General features: G+C 34.0%; 1 pseudogene; it reads right to left on the bottom strand.

Moving 5' to 3' along the window:
- Nucleotides 1-1095: 1095 nt before the first annotated feature.
- Nucleotides 1096-18426, bottom strand: LOC111377602 (annotated as a pseudogene).
- Nucleotides 18427-19910: the final 1484 nt, after the last annotated feature.

Genomic DNA, 19910 nt, shown 5'->3' with positions numbered 1-19910 from the left:
CACTTCAAGGGAACACATTTTCTCTTAATAAAATGGACCAATACCATTACAATAAACACGGCCCATCATCCCAACTGGGCCAAGAATGTGAGGCATATATATTGGGCTCAACAATATCTAATGAATTCAACAATATCTCAACAACAATTAAGTACTCGAGGTTCCATCATAAAAAGTCAAACTTATTTGGTCCAGACAACATTAGTCATGTAGGGAGGAACTATATCTAAGGAATATACATTGTTTGATATGGAAGGTTAATTATTTTGACGTGCAAGATTTGAGAAAGGCGGAATAAGCACAATCAAATGTGCATAAAAAGGTGTAATCAGGTGCTATACCAAACAACTTGAAATACGCAAAGACATTGTCAATAGATGGGAGTCCATTAATCAAAAGTTGTTGTTAAGAATGTATCAACCCAAAATTCCATAGGGAGCTTAGATTGTGCTAAAAGTGTTAGCCCAAATTTCATGATATGTAAATGCTTAGGCCAATACGTTTCGTTGACTTTTGCAAACAACAAAAAGTTACTGTTTTATTTATCAACTTTTATATATATTTATGCTCAACAGCAAAAATTAGTCCAACTGTTCTAATATATTATTGATTCAGGTATATTTTTCGAAAGTGGTGCAAACGTGAGAAATCTATACTCAGAATGAACGGGGATTTATTATACTTTGCTTTTGAAGGAAATTATTGGAAGGAATTAACCTTAATCTCTTCAAATTGGTTCATGAACTTCTTAACGTAATATATACCTTAATATGGGCAGAAGATTGCGGTCCAGCGGCAAAAATGCATGTTAGAAGACGTTGTTACATAATTGATTCTTATTTTATTAACGGCTTGCAAGTCAAAATGATATTAGTTAATTACACTATCATTCCTATACAGTTGCTAATTATATTAAAATCTTGTCCTTTCGCGTCAAAAATTAATGTTATTGAAAGCAAATTTTCTTGGTAGGAATTAATATTTATAGAGTAATGGGATACAGGTTACAATCAGTCGAAGATTTAATTCTTCACTTTCACTCTAATAAATAATTTTTATATCCCTTTTTCTTAATTTGGTAGTCTATGTTTTATCCTAATTATACAAGCAACTATTTGGTTGAACCAAGCCAGAAGACTTCCCGTCGGCATTAATGCATGACGACTGAGCCGGTTCATTGTTGTAAGTCAGGTTAACGTCTTCCTGTGTAATATCACTGCATGGGTATCGCTTACTACAATCAAGTTTCATTGCAATTTCTGTTGACGAACTTCCATGTATGTCTTGATATGTTATGTCATTAATCTTCACACCTGAAACCTGAAAAAGAAAAAAGAAAAAAAAATATTAAGACCCTCTTCCGGAGGTAATTTGCTAGTTAATTGTGTAAATTCATTGAATTTTATTTATTTTATTTTTTTTTTGTGAACAAGTTCCCATCGATTTGTCCCAGTAGCAAAGAGTAAGTATGCTACGGTAATTACCTGATCAGGGCATTTTAGGTCGTCAGGGCAGTAATTTTGGTCAATAATAATAGGGTTTTCAACAGTAACCATGACAGCATGCTGGAAAAGAAGATATTTAATAAATCCATTGCTTGGCCTGGCCCATGTCTTCACCCTCACCCCGTTTTCAGTTCCTGTAAATGTAACTGTTTTAACTGTCACATTTTGCACTCCAGGTTCTTGCAAATCCCAGCCAATGCTGGAAAAATTAACAAAAATTCATTAACTGGAACAAGGATAGACAGAAAATAAATCATAGGGATGCATATTTTTGGATATGTATTTAATAAAAAAATATTTTATTTCTTTAGTACCTGATCCCATGGCCAGGGCCGCAGGAGACGTTTTCAATCCACAAGTTGGAGGTGCCGGGGCCTATAGAGACACAATCATCTCCAGTGCCAATTTTAGAGTTCATAAGTGTGACTCCTATTGATTTTTCCACATGAATTTCGTCAGTGTTTAGGCTATTGCCTGCTGCTGAAACCTTCATTTCCACCAGCTTGGCGTTTTGGCATCCATAAATCAGAATGTGAAACTTCTGGCTATTTATTGAAGATAATCCATTGATCATGATGTTGTTGGAATTTTAGAAGGCCAGAGTCTGTTTATTGAAGACACAATTAAAAGGGACGTTAGATTATTGTAATACACTGTAGTAGAATTAATGTGGAACTACGTACATGTTATTTGTTATTTGTCCCAATATAAATCAACATGTATGAATTATTATTGAAGTTTAATAGACTCTGATATAATATTAAAACATAAAATTCTATCAAAAAAGGACAACGTGGAATTGTATTTACTTCGTCGTCTTTTGAGGTGGATAAACTTGAGAGTTGCCAAACGATAAGTCATGAAATTACCATGTTTCCATGCAGTATAGTTTATCTAGAGGTCAAAATAATCACATTCAAAGCTCTTGACAGACGAAAAGAATTCCCTCAATCAAAGGAATGTAATTCGGACATAAAATTCAAGAGTGTGATATGTTTTATACACTAAATTAGATAAAATCACGATACCAACCTTTTTTTTTATAATTAACCACTCTGTATTAGATTAGAAATTAATAACTGAGAAAATCCATGATATTGAAATCCAGATTTATCAAAAACCGAACGTGAAGCAGGATATGTCTCGACAAATAAAAGAAAAATCTTCAATATACGGCATAATTACATCAAAGAAAAGTGTGTCTCGGTCACTAAAAAAGATGAACGGCTTTAAGTTTTATTGTTATGACATAAAACTTAAAAGCAATGCCACACCTAATTGAGAAGACAAAAATGCTAAAGAGACATGGGGAGGGGACAGGGTAGAGGTGGCGCGATGTTGGCCCTTAATCTGAATTTTAAAAATGCAGATCAAGGGCCGAGGTCGCACAACCTCGGCCCTGTCCCCAATCCCTGTCCCTTCCCCTGTATTTGTAGCAGATCTCTTGTGGAGATGTCATGTGTGAACGAAGGAAAATGTTGAGATTCTGAAAGTTGTGTAGAAAAATCCTTAAAAAGTGAGTAAATCTATATTCAGAAAGAATCATAAAAAAATTGTTAATAAGAGGGACCTCGGTCCTGTCCCCAATCCCTGTTCCTTCCCCTATATTTGTTGCAGATCTCTTGTGTAGATGTGTGTGAACGAAGGAAAATGTTGAGATTTTGAAAGTTGGGTAGAAAAATCCCTAAAAAGTGCGCAAATCTATATTCAGAAAGAATCATTAAAAAAAAAATTGCTAATTAGAGGGATTAACCTTGATCTAACCACATTTGTTCATGCATTTGTTCACATGCCAAAGCTAATTGAATTAATCTTAATATAGGCAGAAGATGTGGTGCAGCTGAAAAAATGCATGTTAGAATGCACTTTATTTACATGATTGATTCTTATTTTATTAATTGTCAATGATGTCCTAAAGGGTACAATATTTCTAACTAAAGTACGATTTACATAAAGCCTTGGAAATATATACAAAAATTAGTCAACCTTTCATTTAGTAAAATTTATAAGTTATTTGTAGATATTCAAACTTCATATTAAACCTTACATTTCAATGGACCTACAAAAACTGTCAACTTATTCACCACTTTTATATATATATATATATATATATATATATATTAAACATTTATAATTTCTTCAAAAACAAAGGCTAAATTATCAACTACCGTGTTGACTTGTTGAAATACATGTGAGAGTCTATATATGATCATGAAATCCATTTTTCCTAATCAAACCACCATGCTTGTTAAATATTTATTATAAGAAAATAGATAGACAAACTTTGATGGGGCATAAGAGTTAAGAGTTATAAAAATCAACGTCTATCTTATGGTAGTTTTTCATGCTTTATTGACCGACATACCTCATAGATTTTGTAGACCCTTCATTACTATTTTTCCCGACCTCTTCAAAGTATGTTGGAATAGATACAAAACCTCTATTTTAAATGTTGTAATCCTTGTCAATGACTTAATTTCGATGCCCATAACAAATGTCTTGTGTAGATGAAACATAATCCGACAATATGAATTGACTGGTTGATAAATAATTCACTCATGGGCAACGACCTATGAAATATAATCCGACACTGTTTAACATCATTGCTCAGAATTTATTGGCTATCAAAACCCAACAAATCTCCACCCTGATGCTCAATAAATCTATAAGCAATCAAAATACACAGTTAGCACTTGCATAATCAAGGTAGCCAATGAAATTGGATCACAAACTTTACCTCGTGTTTCCAACCTGAAACACATACTATACCTGCTCCATGTACTCCTCGGGATTAAGGTCAATAACACCCGAGTAGAAGCAAATATTCAACAGTAAACAATCAAGAGCAAATACATGTACAGTAACGATATATTATAAAATAACACACATAGATCTTTTTAGAAATACGTTCACACAGAACCATAGATTAACATAAAGTTAATCAAACACACGATCAACCACATATGCAACAAATGCATAAATGATCCATGAGAAGATCTCACCACACTTACCCTATCTCATTCCGTGTTGTTCATACCTCAAGAACACATATCTCCTCTCATCGCCACCATGCTCACTAGACTTATCACGCAACCCATGTCTAACTAGTATGACACAATAGATCATAAGTCCTTGGGATAATCCTCTATCACCACATCACTTCTTCCAACCTACGTGGATAATGGGTCTCCACCTAACAAAAGTGACAAAAGTGCTCCTTTCACACTCCACTTGATCAGAGCCTCTTTATAGATAAATAATTTTAGACATTTAATCACATCTTCACTTGTAATTCAAATGTTACATTCCAAATCCCCGATACAAACCACAATGTACCCCTAGGCATCTAAATTTCACCTTACCAAAAGACATCCAACACACTATTAATGCATCCTAACCCACTATGTATGCAAACAATTACACCAAGTAATCATATTATCTCAAATTCATGCAAATGTACATATCAAACACATTGAAATACAATATATAATCATGCAACAAAATTAGGCAGTCATACACATGCAGAAAGGATCACACATAGATGCACATGCAATAACTAGGTTTAATCTCAACAAACCTCACTAAGGTCATCACTCGACCCTATAGCTACATTCGCCTCAAATCTCATCTTACCTTTCTACTTATCTTTTTTCTTGGGATAGTTCCTAATAAAGTGTACAGGCTTACCACAGCTGTAACACCGTCTACCGCTAGACTTGTCCCATCCTTTATCCTTCTTCTTACTCTCCTCATCACTCAAGTCACTACTTGAATCACTACAGTTTTGGGTTCTACCCAAATTCATTTGCTTAAACTTCATCGTACTCCTCATCATATGTAACTCACCACTCTTCTTTTCTTCTTTTTCAGCCTTAATTTTCATCTCCTTACTCCTAAATGAGTCTATGACAATCTCGGATGTTGAGGTGTCTCTACCATACTCAATTGCATTCTTAATCTCTCTATATAAATTAGGCATGGAATTAAGCAAAATAATGACTTTATATGTTTCAAACACCTTTTCGCCATAGTTAACAATAACTTGAACTAATTTGTTAAAGACATCCAAATTGTCATCAAGATCCCTTGAAGGATCCATCTTAGAACTGAAAAATCTTTCAAACAAGTATAATTTGTTAGGAGTAAACTTAAACAAACATAAGTCTTCCAACGTTTTTCAAAGTTCTTTGTAGAATCAAGTTTTCCTACTTTTCTCAAAACAGTATTAGATAGGTGTAAAATGATTGGAGTGTAAGCAAGATCATCTTATTCCCTTTTTTTTATTTATTTTTATTTTTTAGCTTTTGTTAAGTTTGAAGGAAATTTGTCATCTACAACATTTGAAACTTTTATTGGACTAAAATACCCTTCATCTTTTGTTGAAAAATTGAAAAATCTCCTTTTCCATTAAAAAAACGTGAAAACATTTTTAAAATAGAACAACCAAATGCGTAAATAGGTCATACAAAGTAATCTTAAGACCGTAATATACACCGTCATAAATTCCCAGGATTTTGTAAGATTCACATTCTTAGATCAAGGAAATGTTCAAATTGGTCAAGTCCAGGTGTTCTAACAGAATAATTAATGCAATACGAAGGTATGTTAACAAAAAATCCAAATTTTCATGTAATGCATATAATTGAACACAGAAGCAATTACTAACTTGCAATTAAAACTAACACTTCAAATAAAGCAAATAATTCCTAAATTTCTAGCACAAGCAATTTTATCACTTCATGGTAAACACAAACCTCTTGTCAACCCACACAGTGATGCGCTAATGCTGGAATTTAAATTGAGATAAGTTAATATACCAAAGTGGACCAATTTGAGAATGTAAATTATGAGAATCATGAATTTGTTACTTTAGGACCGTCACTATTCGCCCCAAAGTCTCTAGCAACCAATTAAGCAAAATTGAATTCTGAACACACAGGGGCAAAATGGTCCAAATTTTACAGCAACACCCAAAACTAAAAACGAACACTATCGTAGGGCCTGTCTCATCGTCTGAAGAAAACTATCTGAAGAGATCGTCATCGTCAAAGGTCCCACGTGCCCGTACATGCCCACGCTAGAGGTCCATGTGCTGCTGCTCCGGTCACGCGCCACCCACCTTGGCGTGCCTCGGTTTGCTGAACACGTCGGTGGTCTTGGTTTGTCCAAAAGGTAAGTGGCTTGACCAAAAAACACCCAAACCAAACTAGTAGTGCCACGCGTTTTATGCAACGTGGTTTAACCGCAAGTGTACGGTGTCAAGTTTTGTAATATAGTATTGAAGTAAGAGTGTCGAACCCACAGGGATTGTAATTTAATTTTCACTAACTACTACAATTATGCAATTTCTACTTTATTTAGATGAATGTATGATTGAATTGATGTTTTATGAATGAACGATTTAAACTAAACTAATGTGATTGAATGTGACAAATTTGGTGAATACAAATTATCAAATGAGAAGGCCTAGGGATTGATTTCACCTAACTTTCAATTATGATTCAACGAATTCAAATTATTCCAATTAATTTTCCCATATTTAAAAGCAAGAATCCGAATGTATTTCTAGCCGCCTCTCTCGAGCACCGATCAGAAATTAACCCTAGATCACAATTCTAACATCTCTGTTCAAAATTGAAAATCAAGAATTTAATAAAGGTCCAATTCTTTTATGGAGTAAGCTTCACAGATTTATACTTTCTCTCGAAACCTATAAATTCTATGTTGTATCACTCTTATGATCACGCGTAAATTCCCACTCTCTCGAGCGTCGGAATTGACTAGCATCAAATCATCCAATTGTTGATCAGGCAATTGAAAGCATTAAAATCATGATACAATTAAATATATGCGGGAAAATCAAGGAAATAATTATAAAATCATCAAACCATAATCTTGATTTGGCTACATCAAACCCCTAGATAAATTGTTTAATTCATGGTGTAATAAATGAAAATCATACAAATTATAATAAACAACATAAGGAAAATGATAGAAAAAACAAGTCTTTTTGGTAGATCTTCAATCTTCTTCCTTGGTGTTGTTCCTCCTTCCTTTTGATGTCTTCAATTTTTGCCTCCTTCAAATTGTGTGGTTGAATTCTTCAATCTTGCCCCCTTCCATCTTTCTTGAAAATAGGTCTTTTAAATGGTATTTATAGTATCTTGAAGTTATTGGACGAATTAGGGTTGAGTTGGACCAAGAAAAGATTCCAAAAATATAAAATCTAATTTTTCCGCATATTCGGCATTGTGGCGCCCTTGTTCTGTTAATTTTCAGCATCTTCTCGGGTGGAAAAGGCAGTTTTCGCCTCCTTCAGTATTTTTACCTTAACTTCTTCGTCCGATATCCGATTGAGGTGATTCAAGATTCGTTATAAATCTAACTCAAAGGGCTATAACTTTTCTTCCAACATCATTTTCCAATTCGATCTTTTTCTATGTCAGAAATGGGTCTCAATATGAGGTTGAAATTATGGAGCATAACTTTTCGATTGGAAATTGATTTTTGATCACATTACGCCTAAATTTGATCCCTTTGACATCTTTCCTCGTCCAATTGACCCCTAACACTCTCGGATCTTGATGGCAGGGTTCGATACAAGTTTCAATTATTTACATTTTAGTCCCCGAACTTTGAATTTTTTTACAATTTGGCCCATTCTCTCCAATTTTGCCAACTTTTGCTTAATTCCTCCAATTTCATCAATCTACATCACAATATCAAAACACACATTAAAACGTTCTAAAACACTCTCAAGAGTAGCAAAATAAAAAATTAGATGACATAAATATCGTGAGTGTAGAGCACTCACTAAATACCCCCAAACTTAATATTTTGCTTGTCCTCGAGTAAACACAAACTAAAGAGAATAACAAACAAACACACAAACTCAATTAAAACACACAAGATCACTTAAAAATACATTGTGCTAGACACCTTGCCTTCATAGCTCAGGATTGAAAACATACTGTCAAATTCACGAATCACTTCAAAACTATAATGCACAAGCTAAATTCCCACTTACTATATGCAAAACGGGTGTGTGTGTGTGTGTGTGTGAAGAGTTAAGTGCAGCGCCGTACAATAATAAGTTGATTCAATTCCCGACCTTAAAAGTCAAATATTTCCTTATTTCGCTCGTGGGATTCACACACCCCCAAACTTGTTTTCTTTTCTCTTCCCAATGGTGTAATCTAAAGTTAATTTTCAATACTAATCTCTTACACCACTCAAGTTTGGTTAAACGTCACTAATTGTAGTTCATCATGTCAACAAATGAGGATTCTCCTTATTTTTGACCGCTTTAACCTCTAAGAATCAATCAAGTTACTAACCCCTTATCAAAGGTCTAATTCTCTAAAACAAGTGTTTGGGGCTTAATCAAGGCATGTGGTTTCCAAATTTTTTTTTTCAGATATAAATTTTATTCCTTAATCATCATTTGTGCGGATGTCCCTCCCTTAAACTTTCTAAATAACCCATGTAGCGAGCTTTAGGCCGATGACTCCCAAATCAGATGACTTTAGGGCACCAGGTTTTAAACCCCTACAGGCTTAATCACTCGAGTCGTAAAGGTTACGAAGAGACAATTCACAATGAGATATTAAAGTTGTCCTCATTGGGATTTTTTTTTTTTTTTTTTTTATGCAATGATTAGTGCAATGCCCCTTATTAAGCATTTATTCTTGAAAATTGACCTCTAACTTAAGGTTTTCACCCAATTTTCATGCTATTAGTCTCAGACAATCCACACAAAATTTAGTACACACGGAATCCACACATATCTCCAAGTTTCCCTACAACAGCTTAACCTACCAAATAGCCTATATTTGATTTAAGGATATAATGATGTTTAAAGGTTGTTTGAGTTTAGCATCTGAGTTCTCTTATTCAACCCATAAACATGAATCAACCTACTCATGCCCAACGTCACAATCAACTCAAGTGCATAAATATTTTCCATTTCACATGAATAAGCAAAAATCTAACTTGAACACATAACTCGTCCACAATTCATAAAATAACACATGTTCTTAATTACACAAATCAATATATGCAAAACTGTCTAACTCACACAAGCATGCAAGATAAAATAAAAATCGTTTTTTTTAACAATGCACACAATTAAGAAATTAAAAACAAAACACACACATAAAATAAAATAATTTTTTTTTTTAAATGCACACAATTCACACAATAATTAAAAAGATTAGGCAATTCTAGACAATTTATAATATACTAAAAACTTGTCACGCGATTTATTTAACGTGATTTTTAAACCACAAGGGTACGGTGTCAAGTTTTGTAATATAGTTTTGAAGAAGGATGTCGAACCACAGAGATTGTAATTTAATTTTCACTAAGTACTATAATTATGTAAATTTCTACTTCATTTAGACAATTTGATGATTTTATGAATGAATGTTATATGAGTGAATGATATAAACTAAATCTAACGTGATTGGATGCCATAAAATTGGAGAATGCAATTAATCAAATGAGAAGGCCTAGGGATTGATTTCACCTAACTCTCAATTATGATTCAACGAATTCCAATTACTTCGATTAATTTTCCCCTATTTAAAAGCAAGAACCCTAATGTATTTCTAACCCCCTCTCTCGAGCACCGGCCCTAGACCCCAATTCCAATATCTCTGTTTGAAATTGAAAATCACGAATTTATAAAAGGCCCGATTCTTTTGTGGAGTAAGCATCATAGATTTATACCTTCTCTCGAAACCTATAAATTCTAGGTTGTATCAATCTTAGATCACGCCTAAATTTTCCTCTCTCGAGCGCCAAATTTAGAGCATCAAATCATCCAATTGTTGATCAGACAATCGAAAGCATTAAAATCATGATACAATAAAATATATACGAGAAAATTAAACTAAATAATTATAGAATTTCATCAAACCATAATATTGAGCACAAGGTAATTTGTTCAGTGCGTAATTAAAGATGTTAAATTCATACAAATTATAGTGTAAAACATGAAGAAGAAAGAAAAAAAATTAAATGAGTAAATCGATTCTTCCCTTGTTTTCCGCGCCTCTCAATTAGTTTCTGCCCTTTGACTCATTCAAGGTTGTCCAGCCATCCACCAAATTGATTAATTGAAGAAGTAAACATGCCAAAATTTTGAGTTCTGCCTTCCTGTTGCGTTTGGTCGGCTGACCTCCTTTCAATCCTCTTGAAGTTGTCGGCTCTTCCTCTCCAGATTCTCTCTAATTCCCAGAATTTTTGGGCAGCTGATTCCCTGTTTTGCCATCTCCAAATCCCGTGCGTGGCTTGATCCCATAGATTTTTAGTGTGCAGCTCTCCCTTAATTTAGGTCTTCAATTGTGTATTTATAGTGTCTTAGAATTTAGGGAACAACAGGTTACTAATTAGGCTGAGAAAATATTATAAAATCAGAATTTTCTTCTGTTCAGAATACAGCGCCTGGGCGCTGACTTTCTGCTTGTTTTCAGCAAGATGAGCACCCCAGCGCTCACGATGGGCGCCGTGCCGCCCGGTACGCCTGAAACGGCATTCTGCGCGTCCTTCAGTATTTTTAGCATAACTTTCTCGTTCAATATCCGATTGTAGTGATTCAAGATGTGTTGGAAATCTAATTCAAAGGGCTACAACTTTGCTTCAGGCATCATTCTCCCATTCGATCGTTTTCTATGTCAAAAATGAGTCTCAATATGAGACCAAAACTTCGGCACGTAACTTTTCGATTGGAAAATGATTTGTGATCATATTTTGACTAAATTTGATCCCTTTGACACCTTCCTTCATCCAATTGACTCCTAGTACTCTCGCATCTTCATCGCGAGTTTCGACACGACTTTTGATTAATTGCATTTTAATCCTCAAATGTTGGATCTCTTACATTTTGGTCATTTCATCCAATTTCGCTAACTTTTGCCTATTCCCTTTCTTTGGCCACTTTTAGCTCTTGTTTTCTCCACTTCCATCAATCTACAAAACAACACCAAAACACTTGTTAGCAATTCTAATATACTCTCCAAGATAGCAAAATCATGAAATTAATGACATAATATAACGAGTGTAAATCACTCATCAAACACCCCCAAACTTAATCTTTTGCTTGTCCTCGAGCAAAAATCAAACCAAAGAAAATCATTAACAATCACACAAGCACAATTAAAGCACACGATTACTTAAAAACACCTTTTGCTAGACACCTTGCCTCCACAGCTCAAGATTGAAAACATAGCCTCAATTGCATGAATTACTTCAAAATTATAATGTACAAGTCAAATTCTCACATATTTAATGCAAACGGGTGTGTGTGTGGAGAGTCAAATGCAATGCCGTACAATAATAAGTTGATCCAATTCCCAACCTTTAAAGTCAAATATTTCCTTTCTTCGCTGGAGGGATTCACACACGCTCAAACTTATTTTCTTTTCTTTTCCCAAGGTGTATTCTAAGTTTAATTTCCACTCCTAATTTCTCACGCCGCTCGAGTTTGGTTAGATTTTACTGTTTGCAGTTCAAAATATCAACAAATGAGGATTCTCCTTGTATTTTTGACTACTTCAACTTCTAGGAATCAACTAATTTACTAACCCTTATCAAAGGTTTAATTCTCTAAAATAAGTGTTCGGGGCTTAATCAAGGCATGCGATTTCAATTTTTCTTCTTATTTTTTTTCATATTTTTTTATATATGACTTTATTCTTTAATCACTCTTTGTACAGACATCTCCCCTTAAGCTTTCTAAATGACCCTTGTAGCGAGCTTTAAGTCGATGACTCCCAAATCAGATGACTTTAGGACACCAAGTTTTAAACCCTTACAGTCTTAATTACTCAAGTCATAAAGGCTACGAAGAGACGGTTCACAATGAGATTATTAAAGTTGTCCTCATTGGGATCTTCTTCTTTTTTTTTGTATATGTGGTGATTAGTGCAATGCCCCTTATTAAACACGTATTCTTGAAAATCGACCTTTAACTTAAGGTTTTCACCCAATTTTTATCCTATTGGTCTCTGACAATCCACACACTAAATCCACATTTATCTCCAAATTTCCCTACAACAGTGCAATCATCCAAACGTCCTAAGTTTGGTTTAAGGGTATTGTGATGTTTAATGGTTGTTTGGGTTTAGAATCTAAGTTCTCTATTTCAACCTATAAACGTGAATCAACCTACTCATGCCCAACGCCAATTAACTCACGTGCATAAATATTTTCTGTTTCACACGAATAAGCAAAAATTTAACTCGATCACATAACTCGTCCACAATTCATAAATCAACGCATGTTCTCAATAATATATATCATCGCCGGCAAGGCTTTCTAAGTCACACTAGCATGCAAACACCCAAATTTTTATTTTTTTGACAATGCACACAAATAAAAATTAAATATATAAATAATAGAAAAAACAAACAAATAATTTTTTTTTAAAACACACAAATCAAAAAAATTGCACACAAATCACACAGAATAAAAAAAAAAATTAAGCAATTAGATAAATTATAATACACTCCCCCCAAACTTAAACTAAACATTGTCCCTAATGTTAAATTAAAAGAAAAAGAGGAGGACTTCCTTGAATTGTCTGAATTGCCAGCGATGGTCTGGTGCTCTAATGTTGAATTTGATGGACGTTTCTTCTAGCTTTTCCCCCAAACTTGAGATTTTTCATGTTTTCTGCTTTTCAAAGTTGGTATGATTGTTCCGCAATGTCGTATTCCTGAAAATTCAAATTTTAGATATTAAATACGTGGAACAAGTGTTACTTAGCTCAAACAAATAATAACCAACTTGACTACTTATAAAACTAAGGGAAGATGGGATATGGTTGATGAATTCCTAAATAGAAACTATAAAATAACTTAAACTATTCTATTAATCAAAAACAGAAAACGAAATAAAAATAAAAATAAAATGCTCGGGTTGCCTCCCAAGAAGCACTTCTTTATAGTCATGAGCTTGAATTTAGCAATTGCATCATGGAATTTTAAAGAAGGCTTTTGATGCCCTGTCCATTTTTCTTCTTTTGACTTTTCTCCACTCTTCGTTGTTTTTCCAGATCTCGTCATTGTCCTTTTCAATGTAATAGGATCTTTTTAGGCCATCCGATTCAAACTTAACAATGTAGACTTCAATCACTTCGTCAGACTTAATCACAAAATCAATTTCCATATAATCAATGAATTCGGATGAATGTACATTGTTTTCATCTTCATTGATTTCTACATCTTCGTTTAGTTCCTTTGTGATCAAGTTGTCACTCACTTCAGGCTCTTCTACAATCGCTGAAATTTTTTCGGATTGACTTATTGATCCACATTCAAGATCCACAGGCAACAAGGAATCTATCTTTTTAACCCCTTCGAGTGGATTATATTTCCAGCTTTTGAATTCGCTCCAGTACTTCCAATCTCCAATACATCTTTTGCGTACTCCCTCTTTGACAAGTGCATTATAGTACTTTCCAATTACCCTTTCCTTCAATAGAGGAGGACCATCTCCTGTAAGTGTGATGTCCTCATCCCAATCATCAGTTACGTAATATCCCACAGGCATGTAATTTTCATCAGCTTTGTCAATTGTTTCTTTTCGACATCTTAAATATTGTATGAACCCTACAAGCTTTACTATCCAGGGGTCGGTAGGTGTATGCCAACAATGCTCAGTGTAGTGTATCCTCCAGGAAATATGACAAAAGATATTTTCTTTAGGCGGGTAGTTTGTATCGATGTCGAGACCACTTATTTCAATTGCTCTACTCTCTTGCCAATGTTGGAATCATGCATATACTATTGAGTAGTACCTAGAACGAATACCAAATATAATCAGGGTGGATAGCCAAAATTAACAAAATAAAAAAATAAAAATAAAAATCTAAATTAAAATAGAAAACAATCCTTGACAACGGCACCAAAAACTTTCCACGCGTTTTATGCAACGTGATTTAACCGCAAGTGTACGATGTCAAGTTTTGTAATATAGTATTGAAGTAAGAGTGTCGGACCCACAGGGATTGTAATTTAATTTTCAGTAAATACTATAATTATGCAATTTCTACTTTATTTAGATGAATGTATGATTGAATTGATATTTTATGAATGAACGATTTAAACTAAACTAATGTGAATGGATGTGACAAACAGATTATGAAATGAGAAGGCCTAGGGATTGATTTCACCTAACTTTCTATTATGATTCAACGAATTCAAATTATTCCAATTAATTTTCCCACATTTAAAAGCAAGAATCCGAATGTATTTCTAACCGCCTCTCTTGAGCAATAATTAAAAATTAACCCTAGATCCCAATTCTAACATCTCTGTTCAAAATTGAAAATCAAGAATTTAATAAAGGTCCGATTCTTTTATGGAGTAAGCTTCACAGATTTATACTTTCTCTCGAAACCTATAAATTCTATGTTGTATCACTCTAATGATCACGCCTAAATTTCCACTCTCTCGAGCGCTGGAATTGACTAGCATCAAATCATCCAATTGTTGATCAGGCAATTGAAAGCATTAAAATCATGATATAATTAAATATATGCAGGAAAATCAAAGAAATAATTATAAAATCATCAAACCATAATCTTGATTTGGCTACATCAAACCCCTGGACAAATTGTTTAATTCATGGTGTAATAAATGAAAATCATACAAATTATAATAAACAACATAAGGAAAATGATAGAAAAAACTAGTCTTTTGGGTAGATCTTCAATCTTCTTCCTTGATGTTGTTCCTCCTTCCTTTTGATGTCTTCAATTTCTGCCTCCAAATTGTGTGATTGAATTCTTCAATCTTGCCCCCTTCCATCCTTTTTGAAAATAGGTCTTTTAAATGGTATTTATAGTATCTTGAAATTATTGGACGAATTAGGGTTGAGTTGGACCAAGAAAAGATTCCAAAAATATAAAATCGAATTTTTCCGCATATCCGGCGCTGTGGCGCCGCTTGTTTTGTTAATTTTCAGCATCTTGGGCGCTGTGGCGCCCATCTCGGGTGGAAAAGGCAGTTTTTGCCTCCTTCAGTATTTTTGTCATAACTTTTTCGTCCGATATCTGATTGAGGTGATTCAAGATGCATTGGAAAGCTAACTCAAAGAACTATAACTTCTCTTCAAACATCATTTCCCAATTAGATCGTTTTCGATATCAGAAATGGGTCTCAATATGATGCTGAAATTCTGGAGCATAACTTTTCGATTGGAAATGGATTTGTGATCACATTTTGCCTAAATTTGATCCCTTTGACATTTTTCCTCATCCAATTGACTCCCAACACTCTTGGATCTTGATGGCAAGGTTCGATACAAGTTTGGATTATTTACATTTTAGTTCCCGAACTTTGAATCTTTTACAATTTGGCCCATCCTCTCCAATTTTGCCAACTTTAGCTTAATTCCTCCAATTTTATCAATCTACATCACAACATCAAAACTCACATTAAAACGTTCTAAAACACTCTCAAGAGTAGCAAAATAACAAATTAGGTGGCATAAATATCATGAGTGTAGAGCACTCATCAAGTAGAAAATTGAAAAAACTGGACAGTTTCTTGTTCGATTTTTCTGCCAATTTTCCGGCCAATTTCTGATTTTTTTTGGGGGGTCCAGAAATCCACCAACAACCTTGCTCTAATACCAAATGTTGCAGAATTAATCTTCAATCAATAGATTCCAGGCTCAGATTAAACTTACTTATCAATATATCAACCAACCAACCAAAATTTCAAATCCACAATTCAATCCACTTATGGTTGCATTCCTCTTTTCTCACCTACAAAGGGACAACAATATGGTGGTGATTGCAAACCACAAAGGCAAAGAGAAGGGAAGAACTTGAATGTGGTCACAAGAAAAAGCCGTTTTTCTCTATTCTCAAACAAGGGCAACAACACACGGCTTCTTGCAAGAGAGTTGGTATATATAGCTTTAGGTATATTACCAATTGGGCCAAGACACAAAAGGTTGGGCCAAAACACAAAGTAATGGGGCGAGACACAAGGAAGCCCTCCTATACGTGAACTTGGGCCAAGGCAACATTAAAACCAATTAAGTTGCAACTAGTAGCCCACGTTGTTTTTGGGTATAGTATATGAATTGATTGTTGATAAATATTTCACTCATCGGCCACGGCCTATGAAATATAATCTGACACTGTTTAACGTAATTGCCTGGGATTTATTGAGTATCAAAACCCAACAACACAAGTACAGATGTAAATCGTCATTTTACTCATAAATGTATCAATTCCATCACCTTAAACTAATCACATTTATCGCTGATTTCAATTTTTAATTGTAATGGGATAATTGTATAGAAGGTTTTGAGAGAATGTTTGGAAAATTACCGATCTATGCAAAAGAACATTCATTCATATGAACTTTATTTATTGAATTGGATACATTGTGTGTCTAAACTCATTCTTAATTTTGTATCTTAAGCTTTTAGTATATGATCTATAATCTTGTTCAACTATAAATCCTTCAATCTGTTTTCTAATTATACAAGCAGTTGTTGGGTTGAACCAAGCCCGATGCCTTCCCATCGGCATTAATGCATGACGAATGAGCCGGTTCATTTTTGTAGGTCAGCTTAACGTCTTCCAAGTTAATATCACTGCATGGATTTCCTTTACTGCAGTCAAGCTTCATTGCAATTTCTGTTGCCGAACTCCCATGTATGTCTTGATAAGTTATATCACTAATCTTTACACCCGAAACCTGAAAAAACAAAATAAAACCCTTTTCAGAATTAACAGAATAGATGCAAACTGGAAGCTAACCGGAAGCAGCAAATGAAAGCAAGCAATAACTGTTACATTGCACGGCTGGAAGTTAGTTTCATCAGTTGTATATTTACATGTGTCAAAAATGTATTGGTTTGTAGTAAGTTCGTTAGTTAGTTTGTTTAAGTTAGTTGGTCAGTTGTCTATTTATAGCAGGATGTAAAGCTCATTTTGCAATGAACGAATAACCTCGAGGTTTCTTCGATTCATTTCAATAAGAATTAAACAGGGCTGGATTTCATTCTATATAAGTAAGGGGGAATAGGGTGGGAGTTGGGTTTTTCTGTAAGGAAATAAGTGCTACAATAAAATTTATAATGCTACCAAAGCAATTATTACCTGATCAGGACAATTTTGACCACCGGGACAATAATTTTGGTCAATAATTATTGGATTTTCGACGTTAACCATCACAAGATGCTGGAAGAGAACATATTTAACAAACCCCTTGCTTGGCCTGGCCCATGTCTTCACCCTCACCCCATTTTGTGTTCCTGTAAATGTAGCTGACTTAACTGTCACATTTTGCACTCCAGGTTCTTGCAAGTTACTCAAGTAGAATGAACTAATTATGTATCAAACATGCAAAGCTAATTAGAGTACTATTTCAAATGATATAGTCCACTTTCTTCTTTATTAACGTACCGTTGCTCCAGTTGGACAACTCTTGCCGGAATTTTTGCAAGCCCACAAATTAGCCCCTTGGGCGTCTAAGGTTCCACCAATGACAGAAACTCCCGTTACACTTTCGAAATTTATCCAGGTACCAGAATTTCCAATAACGTTATAATTAGATGGAGCTACAAGAGTGCCATCAATCTGTATCGTTATGGCCTGGTTTTTGCATGACTGGCCGGCAAAAGTTGCAGTGCCGAGCAAGAATCTTCCCGGTGGCACGTATATGGTGGCTGGTTGTCCAGAGGCACAGGCAGAGGTCCATGCACTCAAGAATGCTTTTGTGGAATCAGTTTTTCCGTCGGGTTTTGCTCCCAATGTTTGAACATTGTAATTAACATTGGCTGCAAGTGATGAATACTGAAAGATGGTGAAGAGAAAATGGAAAGCAAGAAAACTCACTAAGCTAGCCATCTTGTGTATATGAGAGAGATTCGATGAGGAGTTGAAGCGTTTAAGAGGTATTTATAGGCTTTTGTTTGTGAATATAGATTAGATTTAGATAATAATGTTTGGTCATGTTTACTGTTTATTTATGACAAACAGAACTTGTTTGGTGGAATAAGAATTTCATGCTTTTTCGAACATGGCATCAGTCAATAAATTGCGGCTCAAGAAACAAATACACCCACGAGAAAGTGATTGAGGTTCGAGAAAACAAAATTCTCATAATTCTCATGTCATTTATTTATTTTCTTTTGTCACAAAAAACATAAAATTCCTAAGTTGTTATATTTCTGTTTTGCGGCAAATATCTGTCCATGATCACAATATTTTAATATAACTAAAACTCTATTTTCTTGTATTTATATAATTTGTCACCAAGTTTATATAGAAAAAAAAATTGTATATGTATATAACCTTTAATGTAAAAGTCAGATTTAATATAAAGAATTTTGTCATTTGTACATAAAAATGGTACGTAAGGGGTCACTGAAAATAATTTGGATGGAAAACATTAAATGAAAATAGTTAGCTGTGTTTTATACATTGACAAATGATAGAGTCTCATGTAATAATATGTAATCTCTTATGTAAATTTTGATGTTCATGTAACAATGTCCTCGTATAATGTGGCCGGCATATTGAAGATTCTTGAAAAAAAAAAATGCAAACCGAAGCTCTATCATTTTGTATTGTCCAAATATTGTCATGTATGACTTTTCAAATCAATTTTTATTCTCTCATTTCATGAGACCCACAGTTACTATCTACTTATCTAATACTTATTTCTATCATTTAAATATTAACCACCCATCCACTGATCTTTTCTATAGTTACTATCTACTTATCTAATACTCATTTCTATCATTTAAATATTATCCACCCATCCACAAATCTTTTCTATCTATCTATAAATAAAGGTATTTATAATTACTTCCCAAACATACTTTAATTTGCTAACAAGTTATAGTAAAAATGGACCGACTGTTAAATCATTGGCCAGCTTAAGGCCCCGTTTGGAAACAATTTTGAGAATTGATTTTTTGATCGTTAGAAGAAACATAGGGTCTACATGTGAGGAAAAAAGTCAAACTTTATGTCTAGAACAGTGAAATAACAGTCAAAAAATCAATTTTTGGAGTAAAAAATCACTTCCAAACACCTTCTAAGTTGCTTCTTCCTAAAGCTCAGTTAGTTAATTTGCTCATTTCATGTGAGAATAAAATTTAAAATAATATCTCATTAATTTAGAACTCCAGTTCTTGCTTATCAATATTTATCTAATAATTACAATACTCACCGAAATAAAGAATAACATATTCTTGAAATAAGTTCTATCTTTCTTCTTAAAGTCAGTGCATATTAATACAAATTAGTAAATTTAAAACATAAAACATGTAGTAGTCAAGTTTAATCGAGAATTCTTTTAATAAAAGTGATATTGATATAATAATTCAAGTTCTCGACAACCAAAATTACATTGGTTGTGATCAATTTTT

This window comes from Olea europaea, unplaced genomic scaffold (genome assembly GCF_002742605.1).
Source record: "Olea europaea var. sylvestris unplaced genomic scaffold, O_europaea_v1 scaffold1685, whole genome shotgun sequence".
Taxonomy (NCBI): Eukaryota; Viridiplantae; Streptophyta; class Magnoliopsida; order Lamiales; family Oleaceae; genus Olea; species Olea europaea.
This window is presented reverse-complemented; position numbering and strand designations above follow the sequence as displayed.